Source organism: Podarcis erhardii, assembly GCF_964252035.2.
Source record: "Podarcis erhardii genome assembly, chromosome: 1".
Classification (NCBI taxonomy): domain Eukaryota; kingdom Metazoa; phylum Chordata; class Lepidosauria; order Squamata; family Lacertidae; genus Podarcis; species Podarcis erhardii.
In genome coordinates, this window is record NC_138497.1 from 119,793,290 (window position 1) to 119,816,652 (window position 23,363).

The window sequence follows — 23,363 nt, forward strand, 5'->3', positions numbered from 1 at the left end:
GCCCTTGGCATCTCAAATCAGTAGGGCTCCCTGTTGAGCTAAAAGAAAATTGGTGGCTCTGGCAGTAGCAGGAATACTTGACACTTTGGCAAGCATGTTTATAATCTCTAATATAGTTCTTTCATCAAAGGCCTCGCTTCAATCCACTGTTCACTGGGTTTTTCAGCTCACATGCCAGATCCTGTGAGCTCCTGCTACTGAGTTTGTTTTTTATTAAGCTGGCGCCAAATTTTCATTCTCAAAACTTTCTGAGTGGAGAGTTTTGGTGGGTATGAAGCTTGTAACGAATAAGGACTTCCCTCATATCCCTGCAGTTTGAAGTAGTTCCCAACTCTTGCTTCTCCATCTATTATTCCTTTTGAAATTTACTTGGAGTCGAGAGTGGATTTCATGCTCTTTATTCAGCTCATAGTGGTGAGGAGGAATGGAAGTTCCCCCAGAATGTCTGCCTTATATACATTATTTACACAACGGGCCCCATATGATTGGCTAATTCCGGGGTTCTCCTGTAGGCCAATCAGGTTGCGGATTCCCTTCCACCTGGAGCTGGATTGGGTGGCTCCTGTGGACCAATCAAACTGCTGCATTCTGGATCCTTTTGTTCTAGGACCAATCAGACTGCAGCATTCTGAATCCTATTGTTCTAGGACCAATCAGACTGCTGCCTTTTGGATCCTATTCAACTCAGTACATAACACCTTTGCTGCCATTTTTCTCGCCTGGCCTTTCTGATTTGCGTATTCCTAGCAAATCCACCATTGCACGCGGAACGCAAGGATGTCACAATACTGCATAACCAATCACAATCGGTTATGCTGTCAAGGGAGGGAAATGAAACCACATTGCTCTTAGGGAAATGGAGGGGATACATTCCTGTTTCAAGTCAGTCACAACAACACTCCTTGTTCTCTTGTACTGAAATGAAACTGCCTTGATGGGACCTGAGTCTGTTTGACCATCTCGCTGTCCAACTCAGGCTCACATGCCTCCTCGGTTGGTGGGGCAGACATGCTATCCTGAAGTGGGGCGATAGAGGCCTCATTTGATGTTCCCACCTTAGCTGGGACATCTGGAAGTAGCTGGGAAGAAGGGTTGCCATACATCCATAATTTCCCAGACATAGCCAGAATACTGCAGTTGGAAGCAATGTCCAGGCGGAAATCGCTAAAAATGTCTGGGGAAATCTGGACGTATTCAGTGTCGCTTTTGGTGATTATCCTTAAAATAGCTCCAAAATGTTAATTTTTAAGGAAGTATTTTAAGCACATTGGCCCGAGATTCTTTGGGGCTTTATATACTAATAGTTCCAAGTTGAATCCCAGAATGTTCAGATTACCACTGGGTTTTGGATGTTTGCATTGTTTCCACCCCAGCCAATTTCCCTCACAACACAGTACAGCTGCATGGTACCATCATTCTCTGCGATGAAAGCTCCTCCTGTTGTAATTTTGGCTGCTTTTATTGTGTAGCTGCTTTTAGAAATCTACTTGTGGAGCTTTCTTTATACAGGACAGCCTCTTAACTTGTGTCCGGCATCTTTTCCATCTTCCTCTCCTGGCATATCCTGCCAAGATTTCCCCAGGTCGTCTTCTTCTTCTTCTTCTTTGTCTTCTTCTCTCATCTTCTTAAATTCAGTGGGGCTTATTTCATAGTAAGTACACCAGGCTTGGTTAAATGTAGCTTGCTGATAATTTAAATGTAAGCCATCACCAATATTTCATTTTTAATCCAAACTGATTTGCTTAAATAAGCAATCACGGCCCAAACATTTGCTTCTCATCAAGTGAGGCTGATCTGTTGTAATCTAATTACTGTGTCAGAAAACTGACAAGCAATTTAACCAACAATGAAAATACACTGTAAATAACACACATATGGAATGCATCCAGGATGTTTGATATCAGATCAGTAATTCATACTACATAAACCGCATCTTAACAAATAATATTTGAAAATGAGTGGTTTCGACGTAGTAATAGTAACAGCCTGATGGCAAGGACCTGTTCCGCTAGTGTAGCACCCTGCTTGTGGTTAACGCTTAGCTGGAATGAAATATTCAACGCAGCAATAGAGAAATTAAAATAGTAATTTATTTGTCAGACAAATAAATGAGAGGCACAGTGGTACATGGTTACCAAGCTCTGGCCTGGCCTCCTGCCATTCTGGCCAGCACTTATATTTCCTTAATCCAGCCCCCTTGCTCCTCCTTTGGCTGCCTCTGTCCAATCAGCCTAGTTGAAATTCCTATTGGCTGTTTGCTAGAACCAATCACAAACGATACACCCATTTCCTTTCGCCCTTTTATGGGACACAAAGAGCTATCTATAAATGACAAATAAGTAGTAATATATCTTACATGTGTCTCAACAAGGAATCTTAATTACCAGCTCACCTCTTGCCCTCCTTGCCCTATTCCCTTCCAAAACAAATGGTTAATCTTAAATTTTTATCTTGAACTTTTATCTTAAACAGATGTCAAGGATCTTGAGTTCACATCAACATTGAAAGATCTCCTTCATTTGAAGGTTTCTAAACAAAAAGGCCTGACAACCATATATCAGGAGCGCCCGATGGCGTCTCCTGTCTGGCAGGAGGCTGGGCTCATTTGCCCTTCTGGTCTCCTATTGCAATATGACTCTATGAAATAAGAATCTAGCATTTCTTAAATCCTTTGCATAATTACATTTAAGCTAATATATTTCATACATTATCATAGGTAGCCTTTTAAAAGGAAAAGAAATCTTAAAAGGATCTCAGTTTAAGAAAGAAACAGCTTTAGAAAAGACTTTCCCAAAAATGCTCTCTTTCTTCCAGCCAGACCAGTTGCTTTTCTTTTCCATTTGCTCTTGGCCTTTTTAACCTTAGGAAGAAGATATGGCTCATTTTACTGGGAGGCACATGGTATTATTTTACTATTTACCCATTCTTAATTTTATGTTTTCTCAGCCTTTTTTTATCTTCTGTAACATGCAAGGTCAGTGTCCTTGCTCTCAGCCTGTAATTCCCTTTTTTACGACTTTGAGAATTGTTTTCTGCTATAAATCAGGGGGCCCCCTTGTCTAGGAGAAAAAACATTGCCAAGGTTTTTTAGTCTTCTGCCTGGCATGAAACATTTGAAAATCTTTAAGCTCATTTTAAAATTCAGGCCCTGATCAAAATATAGAAGCTTTGATAAAAATGCAGGCTTATGATTAGATGCCTCACTAGCATGTACTGTATGTGCCAGGACAGATTGTGTTGGCCATTGCAAATTGAAAATGTAGTCACTATTTCACTAGTTTTACAAAAAATGGACTCTCCAAATAAAGCCAATATACAAATATTCCTGCACAATTATTTAGGTTTAGGGTTACATATTAGACCTTTCTATGCTTGCATGTAGGGAGGAAATATGTAGGGTTAGGAGTGGTGCTGGTGCTTTTGGTCCAGTCCCCAATGTCATGTATTTTTCTCTCACCATCTGCACATTGCGCTTGGTTGCATGAGAAGGAAGATACCTTCCAGCTTAATCAGATACCGCAGTCATACACACTTTATTGGGGTTGCCATATTTTGAAAAGTTGTGTTGAGGTGTTGTGTTGTTGTTGTTGTTTTTAAAACATTGTTGAGCTTTTTTTTATGGCAAATTCGCCAAGAAAAAGAAAACGTTTTTGAGCTATTTTTCAGGAAAATCGGCAAAAACAATATGGCCGACATGGGTTTACATTTTTTTTGTGCGGATTTCCACCTGGACACTGATTCCGTGTATGTCTGGGAAATTCCAAATCTACGGCAACCCTAGTTTTCTTTGCTTTTCACGCAGCAGCGTATATCAAGTGGTTCGTGGAAGAAAAATATGCAGGGCAGAGTCTGAATACCAGTTGCAGGGAATCACAAAGGAGAGGGTGCTATTGCCCCAATATCCTGCATGTTCTTCTGTTTTTATGTTCTACAAGCATGACCCTTCTCAGTCTGCTCAAAAGCTCTGGAGCCAACTGAGGATTCCCAGGTAAGATCCTCCCTCTATTGTGTGGGCAGGTAGTCCCTCCCCCTACCTGGCCTGGTCACCTTGTCAACACTTCCCCAGGCGGGATTGGGCAAGTGACTGAGGTAGGCGGAGACCTTCAGGTATCCCTCCTGGGGGAAGGCAAAGCCAAGCCTGTGCTAATGCGGCCGCATAGGGTCCAGGGGCTGTGCGCAACCACGTAAAGGGCGCCCCCCCCATTTAATGTGGGGAGCAGTCATTATGTTCTACAAGTATGACCCTACTCAGTCTGCTCAAAAAGGGCCTCTCTTGTACCTGTATATAATAGAGAGGAGGGGGAATAAGAAGAAGTCCAGCAGTGCAGCTAGAGATGGACCTCTCCCACAGATCAGGCCTCCTCAAATAACCACTCAGAGAGTGGCAGATGATGGTTGGAGCAGGGCAGACAGGTCTCCGGACCTGGGCCAGCATGAAAGTGATGCCACGGGACAATCTGGATCACAAACACATAGCTCCTAACACTCTTCTTTATTATTTCTTTAGCCCTCAGACTTCTTTCTTAACAGTTTACTAAAATACATGCACTGATGCTTTGCCTTCACAAATGTGGTGGTCAAGGCAGTAGCTAATCTTAAGACTAAATTTCTAGCCTGCTCCAGCATGGTGACCACTGTCTTTTTTCCTGGTTCAAGCAAACTTTCCTATGCTTATAATTTGCAAGAGCAAAGACTTATCTGTGATGCCTTGCTAAACGAACTACTAGATTGAGCTGTAATGTTGTACTGTAACTCCTGAAACAAAGACCATGGCCACTGGTCCCATCACCTCCTGGCAAATAGAAGGAGAAGAAATGGAGGCAGTGAGAGATTTTACTTTCTTGGGCTCCATGATCACTGCAGATGGTGACAGCAGCCACGAAATTAAAAGATGCCTGCTTCTTGGGAGAAAGGCAATGGCAAACCTAGACAGCATCTTAAAAGGCAGAGACATCACCTTGCCAACAAAGGTCCATATAGTAAAAGCTATGGTTTTCCCAGTAGTGATGTATGGAAGTGAGAGCTGGACCATAAAGAAGGCTGATCGCCAAAGAATTCATGCTTTTGAATTATGGTGCTGGAGGAGACTCTTGAGAGTCCCATGGACTGCAAGAAGATCAAACCTCTCCATTCTGAAGGAAATCAGCCCTGAGTGCTCACTGGAAGGACAGATCCTGAAGCTGAGGCTCCAATACTTTGGCCACCTCATGAGAAGAGAAGACTCCCTGGAGAAGACCCTGATGTTGGGAAAGATGGAGGGCACAAGGAGAAGGGGACGACAGAGAACGGGATAGTTGGACAGTGTTCTCGAAGCTACGAACATGAGTCTGACCAAACTGCGGGAGACAGTGGAAGACAGAAGTGCCTGGCGTTCTCTGGTCCATGGGGTCACGAAGAGTCGGACATGACTAAACGACTACACAACAACAACAAACTCCTGAAACGCATTATATTCTGCACATGGATAACTCCGGTGGTTAGCTGTAGTTACTGGTTAGCTAGCTCCTCACTCACTTGTTGATCTTTTTATGGCCGCATTACACCCATGGACCTGAGGCTTTTCCCCACCCTAGACCATATTCCCTGCCCCACACCAGCTCATTGCCCACCCTAACTGGCTTAATCCTGCTCCCTCCACTATTCTTCCAGCAGTCGTGGTTGGTTGTCATAACCTGAATTCACCATTCCTACTTCATCAATCTACTTTCCTTCTGTGGTGGCTATGGAAGAAGTGAAGATGCTTCTTCAACAGCCATAGCAAAAGTCAGTCAGGCTGGCAAAATAGTGACAAAGCGTTTTGCTTCAGCAGCCTTCTTGCCTAACATGAGAGAGTCCCTTTCTCACTATGCAGGATGAAAATGAAGTGAGGTTTGTGTGTGTTTATGAGGTTTATGGGGAGAATCTGCAAAGCGTGCTATGGCATGACTCATTTGCATCATATTGTGCCGGTGGGTGAATTCTGTCACCCTGCAGTGTGGACGGGAATAGGTAAAGGTAAAGGGACCCCTGACCATTAGGCCCAGTCGTGACTGACCCTGGGGTTGCAGCGCTCGTCTTGCTTTATTGGCCGAGGGAGTCAGCATACAGCTTCCAGGTCATGTGGCCAGCATGACTAAGCCGCTTCTGGCAAACCAGAGCAGCGCACGGAAACGCCGTTTACCTTCCCGCCAGAGCGGTACCTATTTATCTACTTGCACTTTGACGTGCTTTCGAACTGCTATGTTGGCAGGAGCAGGGACCGAGCAACGGGAGCTCACTCCGTCGCAGGGATTCGAACTGCCGACCTTTTGATCGGCAAGCCCTAGGCTCTGTGGTTTAACCCACAGCACCACCCGCATCCCTATGTGGACAGGAATAGCCAGAGCTTATTTCATTGTATGCCATCATGTGTATGAGACATTTCCCCTACAAGTCAAGGGACAACGGGCCTTGCGAGTAGATTATGCAAGGGGAACATCTTAAATTGGTCAGACAAATCTTTTTCTAAACTACATGAATAGATAGAATCTGCAGGTCCCTTATATGTGTGTGTTAAATGTAACTTATTTTACACATTCCAATTTAAGAGCACATTCTTTGATATGCTAATGTGGATTTGAAAGTGTCATAACTTCCCTTTTAATAATACATTCTGTGATAGTGATGCAAACTGTAATTATATATCATGGGCTCAAGCCTAGCATCTACTTATATGTGTGTCAAGTGCATTTATTTCTAAATATATAATTGTGTCAAGTACTTAGAATAGTAGGCAAAAATAAGGGGGAAAGCAAGGGGAAATCTCCTAAGGCAGACTGCGATCTACTCCCACTATTAACAAACTGGCAGGGATCTACCCACTGGATTGACCAAAGTTGTTGATCAGTGGTTAGCCCCGCGATTGACCAGAGTAGATTGCTGTTATGTACTGAGTTGAATAGGATCCAAAATGCAGCAGTCTGATTGGTCCTAGAACAATAGGATCCAAAATGCAGCAATCTGATTGGTCCTAGAACAATAGGATCCAAAATGCAGCAGTCTGATTGGTCTGCAGGAGCCACCCAATCCAGCTCCAGATGGAAGTGAATCCACAACCTGTTTGGCCTACAGGAGAGTTCCGGAATTAGCCAATCACGTGCAGCCCATTGTGTAAATAATGTATATAAAGCAGATACTTTGGGGAAACTTTCATTCCTCCTCACCACTATGAGCTGAATAAAGAGCATGAAATCCACTCTCGACTCCAAGTATATTTCAGTTGCGATCGACCAGTTGGACATGCCTGCCCTAAGGCGTATGAGAATGCAAGGAAAACCCCAGGAAAGAACATATGGACTAGAGAATTTGATGATAAAATGGCATGCCATATAATAGCTTTTAAGGAGGGGGGCATTGCAATGACCTTAGTGGGGTGAATGAAGAGGTTGCAGAGAATTACAGCCATCAACTGCATTCAGACATCACAAATCATGGGCGTAGCCAAGATGTATTTTAGAGGGGCAGTCTTTATGTTGGGGGCGGGGGGCAGAACCAAGTTAACTGTAATGCAATTGGTCAGTTAGTTAAGAATCCCCCCCATTTATTTATTTATTATTAATGTTGCAATACATACAGTGGTACCTCGGGTTACATACGCTTCAGGTTACATACGCTTCAGGTTACAGACTCCGCTAACCTAAAAATAGTGCTTCAGTTTAAGAACTTTGCTTCAGGATAAGAACAGAAATCGTGCTCTGGAGGCGCAGCGGCAGCAGGAGGCCCCATTAGCTAAAGTGATGCTTCGGGTTAAGAACAGTTTCAGGTTAAGAACGGACCTCTGGAACGAATTAAGTACTTAACCGGAGGTACCACTGTATATGGAATCTTTACATACATTACTTTTCTGTGGCGATCACACAGGGTCCCCGGACGTTTCACTGTCTATTGATCCCTGTGCCACCACTTTATTTCTCGCTGCCACCACCCAGGCCCTACCTGGTACAATACTGAGTCCAGTCAGGGTTAAATTGGAACATAAACTTCTGTTTATTTATTGCAGTTTAACAAGCGTGTGGTTTCATAAACAGTATCGGTCCATTACAATCATGGGGTGCCTATCCAGACCTATAACTTCTGCTACATCACTCACTAAACCACCTCTCAGATTTTTACTTGTGTTCCTGACTCAGCTTATTTCGCTACACTAACTCAACCTACCTACAGAATACGTTATATTCATAAATTCACATTTTCACATTTCATTATGTACCAACATTTATCCATTTCTTATTTCTTGCCCTGTGTCTTCCCTCCACCCATGCGTGACTTCCTTGTTATTATTTTGTTAAGAATTTTTATTAATTTACTTGATGGGGGAGCAGCTGCCTCCCTGCATCCCCCTGGCTAAGCCTATGTCACAAGCCATAGTTTATCATGACAAAAATGAGCCTGGGGTTGTGTGCCCCCCCCCTCCCCTGGCACAGCCATGATGAGGCGTTTGCATGTTTTTGCTTCTTCCACTTTTGATTAATCTCAGTTAGCATGGCATCTGAACCCTAGACCTGGACTTTTTGCTTGCACTCCGGACACTGTCTGTTTCCCCTGCAGTCCTACAGAACTTGACCGTTTCTTGAGCTAGATGGATCAAAAAGGTAAAAGAGTATTGGGAAACGATATATAATGAATTGGGTAAAAATATTTTTAAAGTACCTTTCAAAAAAAACACACCAAAGTCTTTTTTGTTGGGGATAATTCAGAGGGAAATTCCCAGGTGTCAAAAAAGACTATTTATGTATGCTACTACAGTGGCCCGTGTTTTGTTAGCCCAAAAATCGAAAACGAGCGAGGTCCCAACCAAAGAAGAATGGCAACTTAAACAGATGGAATACGCGCAGCTTGAAGATTTGACATGTAGAACAAGGGAACAAGAAGAAAGTACATTTAAAGAAGACTGGAAAATGTTTACTGAAAATATAGGTGAAAATAGCCAAAACAAAATAAAAAAATTCCTTCCAGTAGCACCTTAAAGACCAACTAAGTTAGTTCTTGGTATGAGCTTTCGTGTGCATGCACACTTCTTCAGATGCACACGAAAGCTCATACCAAGAACTAACTTAGTTGGTCTTTAAGGTGCTACTGGAAGGAATTTTTTAATTTTGTTTTGACTATGGCAGACCAACACGGCTACCTATCTGTAGGTGAAAATAGCGTTCATTTAAAAATGCTGGTAGCATTAAGATAAATTCAACAGTGTAAATAAGTTTTGATGGATGTAATAATGGAACACTGAACGGTTTAGGTCATGTAAAATAGGCAGGGATGGTTGGTATGCAAAATGAACCAAGGAAAAGAGAAGAAGGGAAGTCATTGGTTTAACGTTGTTTATATTTTGAAATGGAAATTATAAAATTTAATAAAAATTATATATATATGGGATGCGGGTGGCACTGTGGGTTAAACCACAGAGCCTACGACCTGCCGATCAGAAGGTCGGCGGTTCAAATCCCCGCGACGGAGTGAGCTCCCGTTGCTCGGTCCCTGCTGCTGTCAACCTAGCAGTTTGAAAGCACGTCAAAGTGCAAGTATATAAATACGGATCGCTCTGGCGGGAAGGTAAACAGCATTTCCGTGTGCTGCTCTGGTTTGCCAGAAGCGGCTTAGTCATGCTGGCCACATGACCCGGAAGCTGTACGCCGGCTCCCTTGGCCAATAAAGCGAGATGAGCACCACAACCCCAGAGTCAGCCACGACTGGACCTAATAGTCAGGGGTCCCTTTACACACACACACACACACACACACACACCCAAAATGGCCTGATTAAATATAAGGCAGATTCCTATGTACCTATGATTCTGGTGCAACGGAACAGCGTGGCGAAAACCAGACCTCACGGAAACGCTGTTTACCTTCCCGCCACAGCGGTACCTATTTATCTACTTGCACCGGTGTGCTTTCGAACTGCTAGATTGACAGGAGCTGGGACAAAGCAATAGGAGCCTAGCTGTCAACCTTTCCCTTTTCTTGCGAGGAATCCTATTTGGAATAAAGGAATTTCCCTTAAAAAAAGGGAAACGTTGACAGCTATGAATGGAAGCTCTCTCCGTCATGGAGATACAAACTGCTGACCTTCCGATCGGCAGGCCCAAGTGGCTCAGTGGTTTAGACCACAGTGCCACCTGTGTCCTGTGCTGGCAACATAGGACTGTAAGGCGCTACATATGGAGATCACTTTATCTTCTCAGTGTCATCTGCTATCAGGAAGCTCTGGGTTCCGCATCCCTTAATTTGTGTGATAGAGAAAGGTGAGGGCCTAAGACACTCTTTTTATTACACTTAGCAGAGTCATGTATCCCATAATGGTATTATAAACAAGAGAGATTCAGGAGTGTATCCCATACTGCTTGCTCATGAGCGGCAGTTGCCAGTACAGCGACACCTCCCAAATGAAAAAGGCTTCAGTATGTGGAATGTAGCCAGAGCACTACATTCTCCCGAGACAACTAGCAAAGACAGGGTTAACTACTTTTGACAAACTCCGCTGAAAAATACTGGCATGAGACTTGCAAGCAGCTACAAGGAAAGGTAAACATAAGCTGAAGATGATGAAAACTAATTAGCTAAGTCTTCTGGAATCAAATCTTAACATGATGTGATTATATATCAAGAGGAAAAACACAATGTTTAGACTGCATGTAATTTCAGTAATATGGTAATGAAGCACAGTGCATAATTTCTGACCCAACTAATCCCGCAGGCTTTTGAAATTTCTGTTTTTGACAACAAATCATTGGTAGCGTTCCAGCAGTCGGTGACAATATTGTAATGGATACCAAGAGACCAGTTAAGTATTGAAATGTGAATGAAAATCTCCAGCATTTGTTAAATAGAAAACAAAAACACTCCCATTTCTGCCAGCCTGGAGAAATTGCAAGCAGGCTGGCAGTTTCAAAGCTCCCAAGATCAGAGGCTCTGAACGCTAGTTGATGTGGATCATGAGCAGAAGAGGGCTAATCTGGTCCTATCCTGCTTCTGGGCTTCCCAGAGGAAGCCAGCTGACCACTGTGGAAAAGAAGTTGCCTCTTGAACTAGTGGAGTTTTCCTGAGCACAATCCAAAGTGTTTTTGCTGACCTTTAAAGCCCTAAATGGCCTTGGCCCAGCATACCTGAAGGAGCATCCCCACCCCCATCATTCAGCCCTCAACACTGAGGTCCAGCTCCTAGGGCCTTCTGGTGGTTCCCTCACTGTGAGAAGTGAGGTTACAGGGAACCGGGCATAGGGCCTTCTCGGTAGTGGCATCCACCCTGTGGAACGCCCTCTATCAGATGTCAAGGAAATAAACAACTATCTGACATTTAGAAGACATCTGAAGGCAACCCTCTTTACGGAAGCTTTGAATGTTTGATGCTTTATCGTGTTTTTAATATTCTGTTGGGAGCCATCCAGAGAGGCTGCGGAAACCCAGCCATATGGGTGGGGTATTAATAATAATAATAATAATAATAATAATAATAATAATAATAATAATAAAATTCATTGTTCAAACTAGTTGTATTGACACAGAACACCTACATGCAAAATATTGTTTTTGAACATTAGGAAGACGTGTGAAAATAAGTACAGGGGAGATATTTTACATCCCATAGGCTTATCTGCTACATTTGCAAAACAAGTGAATAAAATGCTTTAAAACCTGGGGAGCAAAAGACCTTCAGTGCTAAAAGGAACAAGAAAAAAAAAACAAAGTTCTGAGACCTTAGTGGACTTAAGTGGAAAGAGGAAATGATTAGCCATATTTAGATATTTAGATATCACCTAGATGAAGGAGCAGATCTGTATTTTGTTGATCCCGGGGGGTAGGACCCAAACCAATTGGTTGAAATTATAAGAAAGAGGATTTTGACAACACTACCATCTGCAGTTTTGCAAGGTAGCTTCTCAAAAATCCCATACAAAACAGGTCGAATCCATCACACATGTCCTATTTTATTGCCCATTTTATGAAGAAAAAAAAATATAAATATTTGGTTCCCTTATCGAAGGAGGGGATTTATCGCACTGACTCTTCCAGGTCAGGGTGTCTTATCTGCTGAACAATTGTAGTAATGTAATGACGTTGTGGAGAATGTGGCAAGATTTTTGAGTGGCACCATGAAATTGCATCACCATAGGTCCTAAGAGCCATTTTCGTACCTCCTGATGTCTGGACAGTTTTATCTTAAAGTATCTCCTACTATGTTTTATTAACTGTGTTGTGTTCTGATCCATGTATACGATGGACATTTTTATGCCAATAAAGGAGATTGATTGATTGATTGACTACACATAGGAACATCAGAAGCTGCCTTATATCGTCTTCTTCTTTGGTGATCACTCGTAGCCGAGTAAGATTGCCTTTCATAAACACAGTTTTAACAGTGAGTCTGTAAGTGACTGTGGAGGCCAATTCTGGATCCACACATCCTTCCACAGTGGGGACATAGGTTTCCGGGCGGGAGTTGATCACAGTGAGGGTTTGCCAAACGTGCCTTCCTCTTAGTACATTTCTCCCTTTCATCCTGAGTTCGCGCTTCTTCAATAAAGGCTGTTCTCCAATTGGAGAGCTCGCAGACCAGTGTTTCCCAATTATCTGTGCTTACACTGCATTTTTAAAGATTTGCCTTGAGAGCGTCTTTAAACCTCTTTTGTCGTCCACCGGTATTTCGCTTTCCATTCTTAAGTTAGGAAAAGAGTAGTTGCTTTGGAAGACGATCATCAGGCATCTGAACCACATGAGCAGTGCAGTGAAGTTGATGTTGAAGAATCATTGCCTTATATATCAACACTGCCTTATATAGAGTCAGAGCATTGGTCTAGCTAGCTCAATGCAGCCTACACTGGCTGGCAGTGGTCAGTGGTGGAGCTTCATGCTCCAGTACTGGGGGGGGGGCGGAGAGCAGGTGGAGGCGGGGCTGGTGCGCATCCTGGGGGCTTGACGTGCCACCTGCAGGGATGTGACGCGCGCCCTGGGGGTGTGGCGCCCATCGTGGGCTGGGTGAGCAGCCACAATGGCACCCCAGCGGGATCACGCTGCCCGGGGCGGTGCGCTCCCCCCCCCACTCCTCTTCCTCTGCCACTGGCAGTGGTCCTCCTGAGGGGTTTAAGACAGGGAGTTCCTCTCAGTACTACCTGGAGGTTCCAGGGATAGAATCTGAGATCTTCTACATGCTCCGCCACTGACATGCAGACCTTCCACTAAACATAAGGACCAACATCCTGAGAGTAAAGACCATTTGGGCATTGAAACAGACTCCCTTGGGAGATGGTAGACTCTCATTCATTTGAAGTTTCTTAAGCATAGGCTCATCATCATGACCATCTCTTAGCAATGCAGTGGATTTCCAGCAGAGAGGTGGACTAGATAACATTTGTAGGTAAAAGGTAAAGGACCCCTGGACAGTTAAGTCCAGTCAAAGGCAACTACAGTGGTACCTTGGGTTACAGACACTTCAGGTTACAGACTCCGCTAACCCAGAAATAGTACCTCGGGTTAAGAACTTTGCTTCAGGATGAGAACAGAAATCGTGCGGCAGCAGCGGGAAGCCCCATTAGCTAAAGTGGTACCTCAGGTTAGGCTCAGTTTCAGGTTAAGAACGGACCTCCAGAAGGAATTAAGTTCTTAACCCGAGGTACCACTGTATAGTGTTATACCAACTGCATGAGTCTATTAGTTGACTACAAAGACATAATTAAATATAAGATCATGTGCTGAAACTCAAGTTCTACTGCATGCCCTGTGATTTCATCACTGAAGTCAGATGCTCCAGATCTACATTTTAAAATAAAATCTTTAAACTAATAATTACCCCACTTCGACACTGACCTGTAAGTTTTCCCTTGTCTTATTTGAGAGAATATAAGTACTTCTCCAGAGTGGCTTAGTTTAATTTGTATGATAATGATTGCTGCAAAATAAGTATCAAATGCAGACCTTACACCATCTGTAATTAATGGCTTCACAACATGCTTTAACATAAAGGTGAAGTTTAAGAGTCTCGTATCTTACCTTGACCTATTTTGGGCAGGTTTGGAAGCAGATAATTTGGGGGCCAAATGAATGTATCTGTTATAGCCCTGATGTAGCAAGAGGAATCCATAGCTTGAAGCAGGTTCCACCAGGCAGATCTTTCTCTGGATTTGGAATCTTGTGCACACATTTACACCCCTATTAGAAGAGCAGAATGGGGGGGACTGGATCCAAGCAACAGCCTTGCTCAGTGGTTGCAGTGCTGCTGCTACAATTGGCTGCAGCCTGCCCAAATGGAAAATGTGCAAAATCCTTATTATTCTTGATCAACTGTCAAAATGCCAATAAGTATAGCATGCGTCCTAAATGTCTGTGTACTACAAAGATATGCACTCCATCTCTATGCCCATACAATGACACCCCTTTGGATGCCCCCCCCCCTCCAGACCCGTACAGAGCTTGTCTGAGGCCTGGGGCAGAAGTCTTGTTTGAATAAAGTTCTAAACTCAAAACTGCATAAGTCTGGCAGGTCCTTGATGTGCCCTCCAGCCAACCTAGCCCTCTGAGGCCAGTGTACCTGGCTGCCCAACCCCAGCATGGTCCTGGGTGCCCCTATTAATGAGGCCTTGGTTATCCAGTGTCAAGGGTACAGGGGAGGTTTTGCTCCTCTTGCAGCACTGCATTTAAAGCCCTTCACGGCCTAGGACCCTCGTACCTATGGGACCACCTCTCCTGGTATGCCCCACAGAGGACCTTAAGGTCCATAAATAGCAACACCCTAAAGGTCCCGGGCCCTAAGGAGGTTAGATTAGCCTCAACCAGAGCCAGGGCCTTTTCAACACTGGCTCCGGCCTGGTGGAACGCTCTGTCTCATGAGACCAGGGCCCTGCGGGATCTTTCTTTCCGCAGAGCCTGTAAGACAGAGTTGTTCCACCTGGCCTTTGGCTTAGAATCAATTTGATTCCCTCACCCTCTTTCTTTTTTCCTTTCTCCTCCTGTGAAGGAGTATTTTAATCTTGTTTTTTAAATTGTATTTTAATCGACTTGTTTTTATTATTAGTTGTTAGCCGTAGAGCGCATTGCTTGTTAGCGTAGAGTGCATTGCAGTAGTCCAAGTGGGAGATAACCAGAGCATGCACCATTCTGGCGAGACAGTCCGCGGGCAGGTAGGGTCTCAGCCTTCGTACCAGATGGACCTGACAGACAGCTGCCCTGGACACAGAATTTTGCCACTCTAGGCACTGTGAGTTAAACCACAGAGCCTAGGACTTGCTGATCAGAAGGTTGGCGGTTCGAATCCCCGTGACAGGGTGAGCTCCCGTTGCTCCGTCCCTGCTCCTGCCAACCTAGCAGTTCGAAAGCACGTCAAAGTGCAAGTAGATAAATAGGTACCGCTCCGGTGGGAAGGTAAACGGCGTTTCCGTGCGCTGCTCTGGTTCGCCAGAAGCGGCTTAGTCATGCTGGCCATGTGACCCGGAAGCTGAACGCCGGCTCCCTCTGCCAGTAAAGCGTGATGAGCGCCGCAACCCCAGAGTCAGCCACGACTGGACCTAATAGTCAGGGGTCCCTTTACATTTAGGATGTGCCCAGGTGCTTTAGGTTTGGGATATGGTCTCCCAGTTACTTGATGGTCTACACACTTTCTCTTCCCAGTCTCTCTCCCCCTGCCCCCCATCTCCTTCCCCACCTTGCCCCTTTCTGGAGCATTTCGCTCATTTGGTTCTGCCCTCTTCCTGCAAGGTTTTCTCCAGGTCCCAGACTTCTTTTGTCTGCCAGGTGTTGGCAACCCTGTGGCATCAGCAGGTGTCTTGTCCTGCTTTCGGATGCTGCTGACCCAGGGACCCTAATTGTCATCCCTGCCCATAATCTGGTGTCAACGTTTGTGTGAAGAATACAAAGGACGCTAGAGAGAACCATTTTCTTCTATTTGCAGCTATAAAATGGAGCAACTTCAAATGAAGAGATGGCTTTTTTTTTCCCCAGAGGCATCGGCTTTGCTGAAACCAATTATCAAGGGCACTCTATTCTCAAGAGTATCTAAGTGTTTTCAGTGAATAAGGGCCCCTTTTATCTCTTAAGGAGTTAAAAAAATAAATAAATGCAACACTTTTGAGAGCGATTGTTTGGGGGTTTTCGTCTTCCGCGGCTGCCTGTTGCTCTCATAAGAAACTTCCTGCTGATTTGACTTCTCCTTCTGCTGTGAGACGGTTGCCAGGATTTACATGATTGCCAAAAGGAACAACTGGATTGAGAATAAAGAATAATAAGAGCTTTTCCCCCAGGGAGAGAATAAAAGCAAAGGGGGGAGAGAGAGGTAGCTAAACTATACTATCTTCCTATTCAATTACTTTATTCAGCCTCTATTTTGGATTCTACTGCATCTAATAAAAGCCAGAATAGCCTGTTGGCCTGGAATGGAAGGCTGAGATTAACAAGGGAACAATTTCAATTTCAGCAGAAACCCATTTGTAAAAGCGCCTGTTCTGTTCTGCAAGCATGTTGCTTTTGACTTAAAAGTTGACCAGGTTGTAATGCATAGGGGCCAGTACAGTTTTGTACATTAAGTTTTGCGTTTGGGGGGGGGGTAGTGGCAAAGGGGACAAATATGAAAAATGCAAAGGAAGATCTGTGTCAACATCATGGCTACCACTTCTGTTAAGTTGTGGGTTGACATAGCAGACGACACAGCGATTTCTCCAAAGCAGCTCTTTATTTTGTAAGCTGGAATAGAACTGACTAGCAAACAGCTCAGCCGGCCTGCTTTTATAGGCAGCCGGCTGTCAACATTGTAGCAACAACAACCCAGAGTTTCCCGCCTAAAATAACTGACGTGGACCTGAGTGAAAACTATCTACAGACCTGAGTGAAAACTATCTACAGTATCCCCCTGCTGGCCCAGGGTGAAACTTCACTACATAACAACTTCTCTGGTTTTTTTAATGTGTTATAACATTTTAGGGTGCACACACATAGCAGACACATACTCCGCAGAAAACCAAACCTTCACCCTTCAAATTTTAGGAAATATTCCCCAATGCATGATGCCTTTTGGGTGGTCTTTGGTTAAGCAGTAAAGCAATTTCAAGTCTTTAAAAGTTCTTGCACAGCTTTGTTCTTGGTCTCTCGCCTCCTTGCAAGTGGGGGTGGGGGGACGACTCTGCTGCAACAGAAAAATAAAGATCTTCCTTGCTTATGCCGGATCTTGCCTCCATCCATTCTTCTCTGACCAAACATGAACTTAGGGCACACCGAGGCCCTTGGGGAGTTGGGCTGCATAAGCAAACCCCAAATTTTTCTAGAACATACTGGTACGTTTCCGTCACTAAAACGGTGTGCTTAAATGCTAGTATTTTTGTACATGGTGCTTGCAACTGTTTAAACCCTTTTAAAATATGTCCAAAATGTTTTTGCATTGTAGATAGTTGGTAGCAGAGGTTGTTTTTTTCTGGGGGTATGCAGGGGTACACATACCCTCTAAACATTTTGTGAATCTAAGGAGCAGTATTTCAATATGAGTAAGAAAAAGAGAGGACCCCTAAACATTTTTTAATAAAAAAGCACTGGCTGGTAGTATTTCAATTTGTATTTAGCATAAAAGCTCTATGGAGCTAAATAAAGGTAAAGGTACCCCTGACCATTAGGTCCAGTCGCGGACGCCTCTGGGGTTGCGGCGCTCATCTCGCTTTATTGGCCGAGGGAGCCGGCGTACAGCTTTCGGGTCGTGTGGCCAGCATGACTAAGCTGCCTCTGGTGAGCCAGAGCAGTGCACAGAAATGCCATTTACCTTCCCGCCGGAGTGGTACCTATTTATCTACTTACACTTTGACGTGCTTTTGAACTGCTAGGTGTGCAGGAGCTGGGACCAAGCAACAAGAGCTCACCCCGTTGTGGGGATTCAAACTGCCAACCTTCTGATCAGCAAGCCCTAGGCTCGGTGGAATAGAAGACCCCATAATGATTGTCTGTTGGCAACGTAGGACTGTATGGCGCTACCTATGGGAATCGCTTTATTTTCTCAGTGTCATTTGCTATCAGGAAGCTCTGGGTTTGTATGTAGTTTTGCAACCAAATTTGTATTCCCATAGCTCAATCAGAGATAAAAGGTTGGTAAATCAGGTAGCGTCAGAAATGACAGGTAAAGGAATTGCACAAAAGCAGTATCCAGGAAGCTACTTCTAATGGGACGTGTTGACTAAATCTACACATTTTTAGCTGATCAACATAAGCACAAGAACGATCTTTGAACTGTTAAGATGCATCACTGTCCGTCTGGCAATCACAGATTCAGAGAACTGGAAATTGCTGACAAGCAACTTTGGTGATGCTTGCCATCTAGTGGATGCTGCTCATATGCACACGTAATGAAAATAGTATTTTATATATAAATTACAGTTAATATTAAATGACAATGGACTGCTGCTTAGACAAGCAGAAAAAAGTGAGTCTGGGTAATAAGACTTAAGCACAGAGCTTAAGTCCAGTTGCGACAGGTATGCGATCCCAGAAGTCTCTACACTAGTGCCCAATGTATTATTTCATTTAGTTGAAATGAACTTTGTACATTCTTGCTGCTTGAATAATCTGCTTGGGCACCTTTGTTTAATGATTGGATTGTTGCCTATTAACTTGTAGAAATATTAAGAGAGAGGATGGGAAAACAATTTATATTCACTGTCACAATTCAGTTGGATATGGTTAACCTTTCATCTTTGCCTTTTTCAACCTGTCCTCCCTTCAACCTGCCGTTTCCTCTTAGCTCAGTGTTTTCTAATCAGTATCTGCCAACATGGATAGATATTTGTTCAGCTACATTTAATGTGCTTTATTCCTGCCTCCGGGAATTCAAGAAAAAAAGACCTTTAAGGCAGTGTTTTTCAACCTTTTTTGGGCAAAGGCACACTTGTTTCATGAAAAAAATCACGAGGCACACCATTAGAAAATGTTAAAAAATTTAACTCTGTGCCTATATTGACTATATATAAAGTAATTCTCTTGAATAGGAATCAAATAAACACAAAGTAAGTATTTTATAATTACTTTATTATGAAATAGTAAGTAAACAGAAATATGAAAAATTATAAAATACTTTATTTTTAAATCTTTCGAATTTTTCAATTTTTCCCACGGCACACCAGGCAACATCTCGCAGCACACTAGTGTGCCGCAGAACAGTGGTTGAAAAACACTGCTTTAAGGGGCTTGAAGGGAAGGGATTTGGTCAAGTTTGTTGTTGGTAGCTGTCTGTCTCAAGAGACTTCCAGGGATGAAGTCAAACCACAGCAGCGAAGCCTGGGCAGTGCGTATGTGTCAGGGACTATGCTGAGGAGGGCTGCACTGAGGAGGAATGGTTGGAGCCACCCCTCCCCCTGATCCTGAATCTCCCCAGTAGCAGTGAGACAGAATAGATTTGGAACAGGGGTTTGCCAAGGGGCATAGTTCAGAAGGCAGAAGCTAGGAAATACTGGATGGGGAACAGCTAGGAGAAGAAACCTGGGAGACAGAGGGTTAACAGATTCACAGTTGTTGGACAGCATTCCTCCACCCTTCCCAAGGTCGAGGAGAGCTCATTAAGTGGCAGAACAGAAAGCGTAGAGGGTACAAGCTCAGATTACAAGACATAGGAGTGATGTAAATTAATAGGGATGGGGGGGTGTAAGCCTTAATTGGGAGCACCGCCATTTCTAGGAGATTTGTTATTTGTTTTCTCTCTGTGGTTATTAAGGATTCTAACTGGTAAGACGTTCCTTTCGTTTGATCCTTTGTTTACTGCCGCACTGCCGCAGGGGAAGAAGCCAATTCCTTGCAGCCTGGCAGCATGGAGGTCCTGGGCTGCCCATACAAAAAGACCTCCCTCTCAGCCTCACTGATGTGGCCCAAAGGAAAGCAGAGCAATACATTCGGCACCAGCTTGGCTGCAGGAGTTGGCGCCGGAAGGAGGCATGCAAGGATGCCATCCAACCGTCTTAGGGACTCCACTCTGGATTTGTGTAGGATATATTCCTTAGCCTTTTCTTCTCCTGAAGATATCCTGCAAGGTAGCAGAGGTTTAGGACCAGAGTTTTCCTTCTCCTACATGGGCTACCTTCCCAGGTGGACGAGTCCCACCTGGGGCATCCTACAGAACAGAATGGCCAAGGTAGTAGGTAGGAAAGATGAGCAAAACTCAGGTGCTTTCCACTGCAGCAAAGAGACTATTGGATACAGCCCATTTTGTCCAATCATACACATACCGCTAGTGATTCTAGCCAGTGTATTGGGCTTTACCAACATAGATTTCTTTCCTTTGTGTCATACTTATTCCTTAAAATGGACCATAAATAGAAGGACATTACCTGCTGCTAACCTACCAGAAATTGCTAACAGCAGGAGCCAACGCAAAAAACAAAAACAAAACACTTTCATTAAATATTTAGCAAGTGCTGGTGTTGCAGTGGGAATTCAAAAAATTGAACTGATGTTCTCCATATTGAAATTTGGCTATTACACCAGGTTAACATTCTGCTTTTTGTAGTGTATAGTGCGATCAGTAATGGTTATTACCCTAATCTTACTTCATTTTGGTTGGTAGGAAGCACAAATCCATCTTTTGACCATCTGGAAGATTAAATATACTCAGTGCAAAATAAACCCAATTTCTCTGGTAATATACAATCCCCGGTTAATTTCTGCTATATTACAAAGACTTAGAGTAGCATTTTAACCTGTTTGAATTGCAACTGAGAAGATAAATACAGGGAACTGGTGGAAAACAGCATGTTTAATAACTTTTCTACTGACAGTTTAATTATGTTTGCGTGGTGTACAGATGCCAAATACTGTTGCTGGAATGAAAATCTGTACTGCTTGCTCACTGCAGAGTTGAATTGTTGTATTTCCTTTTCTTTTTATTTCTTGCTGTGTGATGGCGAACATTCATTTCAGTGTATGGAAATAATCCAGAATGCGGATCGCAGACAAGGTAGAGCGTTGCAGGAAAAGCAATCAATAAGAAAACTATTACACAGTACAGAATCCCCAAAGCCTCACTTTGCTCTCTTATGCTGAAAAGCAAGCTAATGAGTTCTTCAGCTGATAAGATGATCATAACATTGGTGCATTGCCTTTCATAGTTCATTCTCATTAATTACAAAACAACACTCAAAGATGTTCGAAGTTAATGTCAAGCTTTGGACCACACAGATCTTGGGGATGGGGTGCATAGCCCAATGAAAACTTTGACCCAGTGTTCAATTACAGTGAGGGGAGTCTAATTCCACGTTGGGGATCATTAGGAAGTTGCCAATATCAGAATGCAGTTATATAAGTTATATACATATAAAGCATGGGACGCGGGTGGCACTGTGGGTTAAACCACAGAGCCTAGGACTTGCCAATCAGAAGGTCGGCGGTTTGAATCCCCGCGACGGGGTGAGCTCCCGTTGTTCGGTCCCTGCTCCTGCCAAGCTAGTAGTTCAAAAGCACACCAGTGCAAGTAGATAAATAGGTATCCCTCTGGCAGAGAGGTAAATGGTGTTTCCGTGCGCTGTTCTGGTTTGCCAGAAGCGGCTTAGTCATGCTGGCCACATGACCCGGAAGCTGTACGCCAGCTCCCTCGGCCAATAAAGTGAGATGAGCACTGCAACCTCAGTTGGCCACGACTGGACCTAATGGTCAGGGGCCCCTTTATCTTTACATATAAAGCATGGGTCGGCAAACTAAGGTCCGCGGGCCGGATCAGGCCCAATTGCCCTCTGGATCCGGCCCACAGATAGTCCTGGAATCGCTGCTTGGATTGGCGTGATCATTTGGGCTGCACCATTTTTTCCCCAATTTTTTTGGGGGGGCGCCTCCCCCCCCCACACCATGGCAGCACCTCCTCCCTCCTGGCTTCTCCCTGCCCTGTGGAGGAAGGGAGCTGGGCTTTGATTGGTGCTAGCCAATCTGAAACCTCGCCACCCGCCCACCAGCCTCTCCATCCATGGCTGCGCTATGGGCATCGTGTTGCGGTGCTTCGGCTGGAGCTTGGCACGCCTGCTGGCCCTGCGTCTGGCGCCCAGGAAAGCTGGTCTGGAAAGGAGGCGCAGCACCACCACCGCTGGCTCCCAACACTGGCAGAGCGATGGAGGAGGTAGGAAATCAGGGGGAGGGGAGGGGAGGGGAGGGGCTGGGGTGAGAAGACACCCCCCTCCGCCATGCGCGTGTTTGCATGCCGTCTGGCTCGCCACAAGGTCTGAAGGGTGGTGAACTGGCCCCCTCCTTAAAAAGTTTGCTGACCCTGATATAAAGGAAGAAGTCTTGGAGGAGCTATGCAAGATGAATTGACCTATCTGGCTCAAGGTCAGGGCTCTCCGCTACTGTCAAACCTCAGTTGTTGAACGTAATCCGTTCTGGAAGCCCGTTCGGCTTCCGAAATGTTCGACAACCGAGGCGCAGCTTCTGATTGGTTGCAAGAGCTTCCTGCACTCAAGCGGAACCTGTGTCAGATGTTTGGCTTCCGAAAAACTTTCGAAAACCAGAGCATTTACTTCTGGTTTTCGGCGTTCAGGAGCTGAAACGTTCCAAAATGGAGCCGTTTGGGAACCGAGGTTTGACTGTATTTGCTCAAGTTCTACACTACCTCAGGGATTTATTTTTTTTAATGTTTTGACTTATTTTCCATATTACAAAAACAACGAAAGAACAAATTTTCCAACCACCAGCAACAAATCAATTATCCTGATATTTGTACAGATGTGCCATATGTACTGTAAATAAATACCTATGGGAATTTTGAAGCACCTGCGTGCCTCTAGATATCCACAACCTCTATCTACCCTGTCTTAGCTGCTGGCGGACCCTAAAGGCATGCAATGAACATCTTACATACCGTATTTTTTGCTCTATAAGACTCACTTTTTCCCTCCTAAAAAGTAAGGGGAAATGTGTGTGCATCTTATGGAGCGAATGCAGGCTGCGCAGCTATCCCAGAAGCCAGAACAGCAAGAGGGATCACTGCGTAGCACTCCCTCTCGCTGTCCTGGCTTCTGCCTTAGCCCCGCGCAGCCTCTTCTGGGCCCAGGGAGCCTTCATCCCGCTGCCCTGAAGAGGCTTTGCGTGGCTAAGCCAGAACAGCAAGAGGGATAGCTGCGCAGCGATCCCTCTTGCTGTTCTGGCTTCTGGGATTCAGAATATTTTTTTTCTTGTTTTCCTCCTCCAAAAACTAGGTGCGTCTTATGGTCTGGTGTGTCTTATAGAGCGAAAAATACGGTAATTGAGCCATAGTTTACCTGCTGCTATTTACTGGGGCTCTCTATGGGTCAAGAGTGCCGGCATCCCCATGCCTCTCTAGGCCACGCAATCTCAGGGAGGGAGGCAGGTACAGAAAGTTGTCCTACTTCAAACTCTGCCTTTGGACATTGTGTCCAGAAGGAATACGCCAGCT

The 23,363-nt window shown here is 44.4% G+C and overlaps 1 long non-coding RNA gene across 1 annotated transcript; it reads left to right on the forward strand.

Moving 5' to 3' along the window:
• Positions 1–631: 631 nt before the first annotated feature.
• Positions 632–16,082, forward strand: LOC309335662. The gene is made up of 3 exons (XR_014153625.1): positions 632–993; positions 3,803–3,988; positions 15,897–16,082. It is a non-coding gene; the product is annotated as an uncharacterized lncRNA (long non-coding RNA).
• Positions 16,083–23,363: the final 7,281 nt, after the last annotated feature.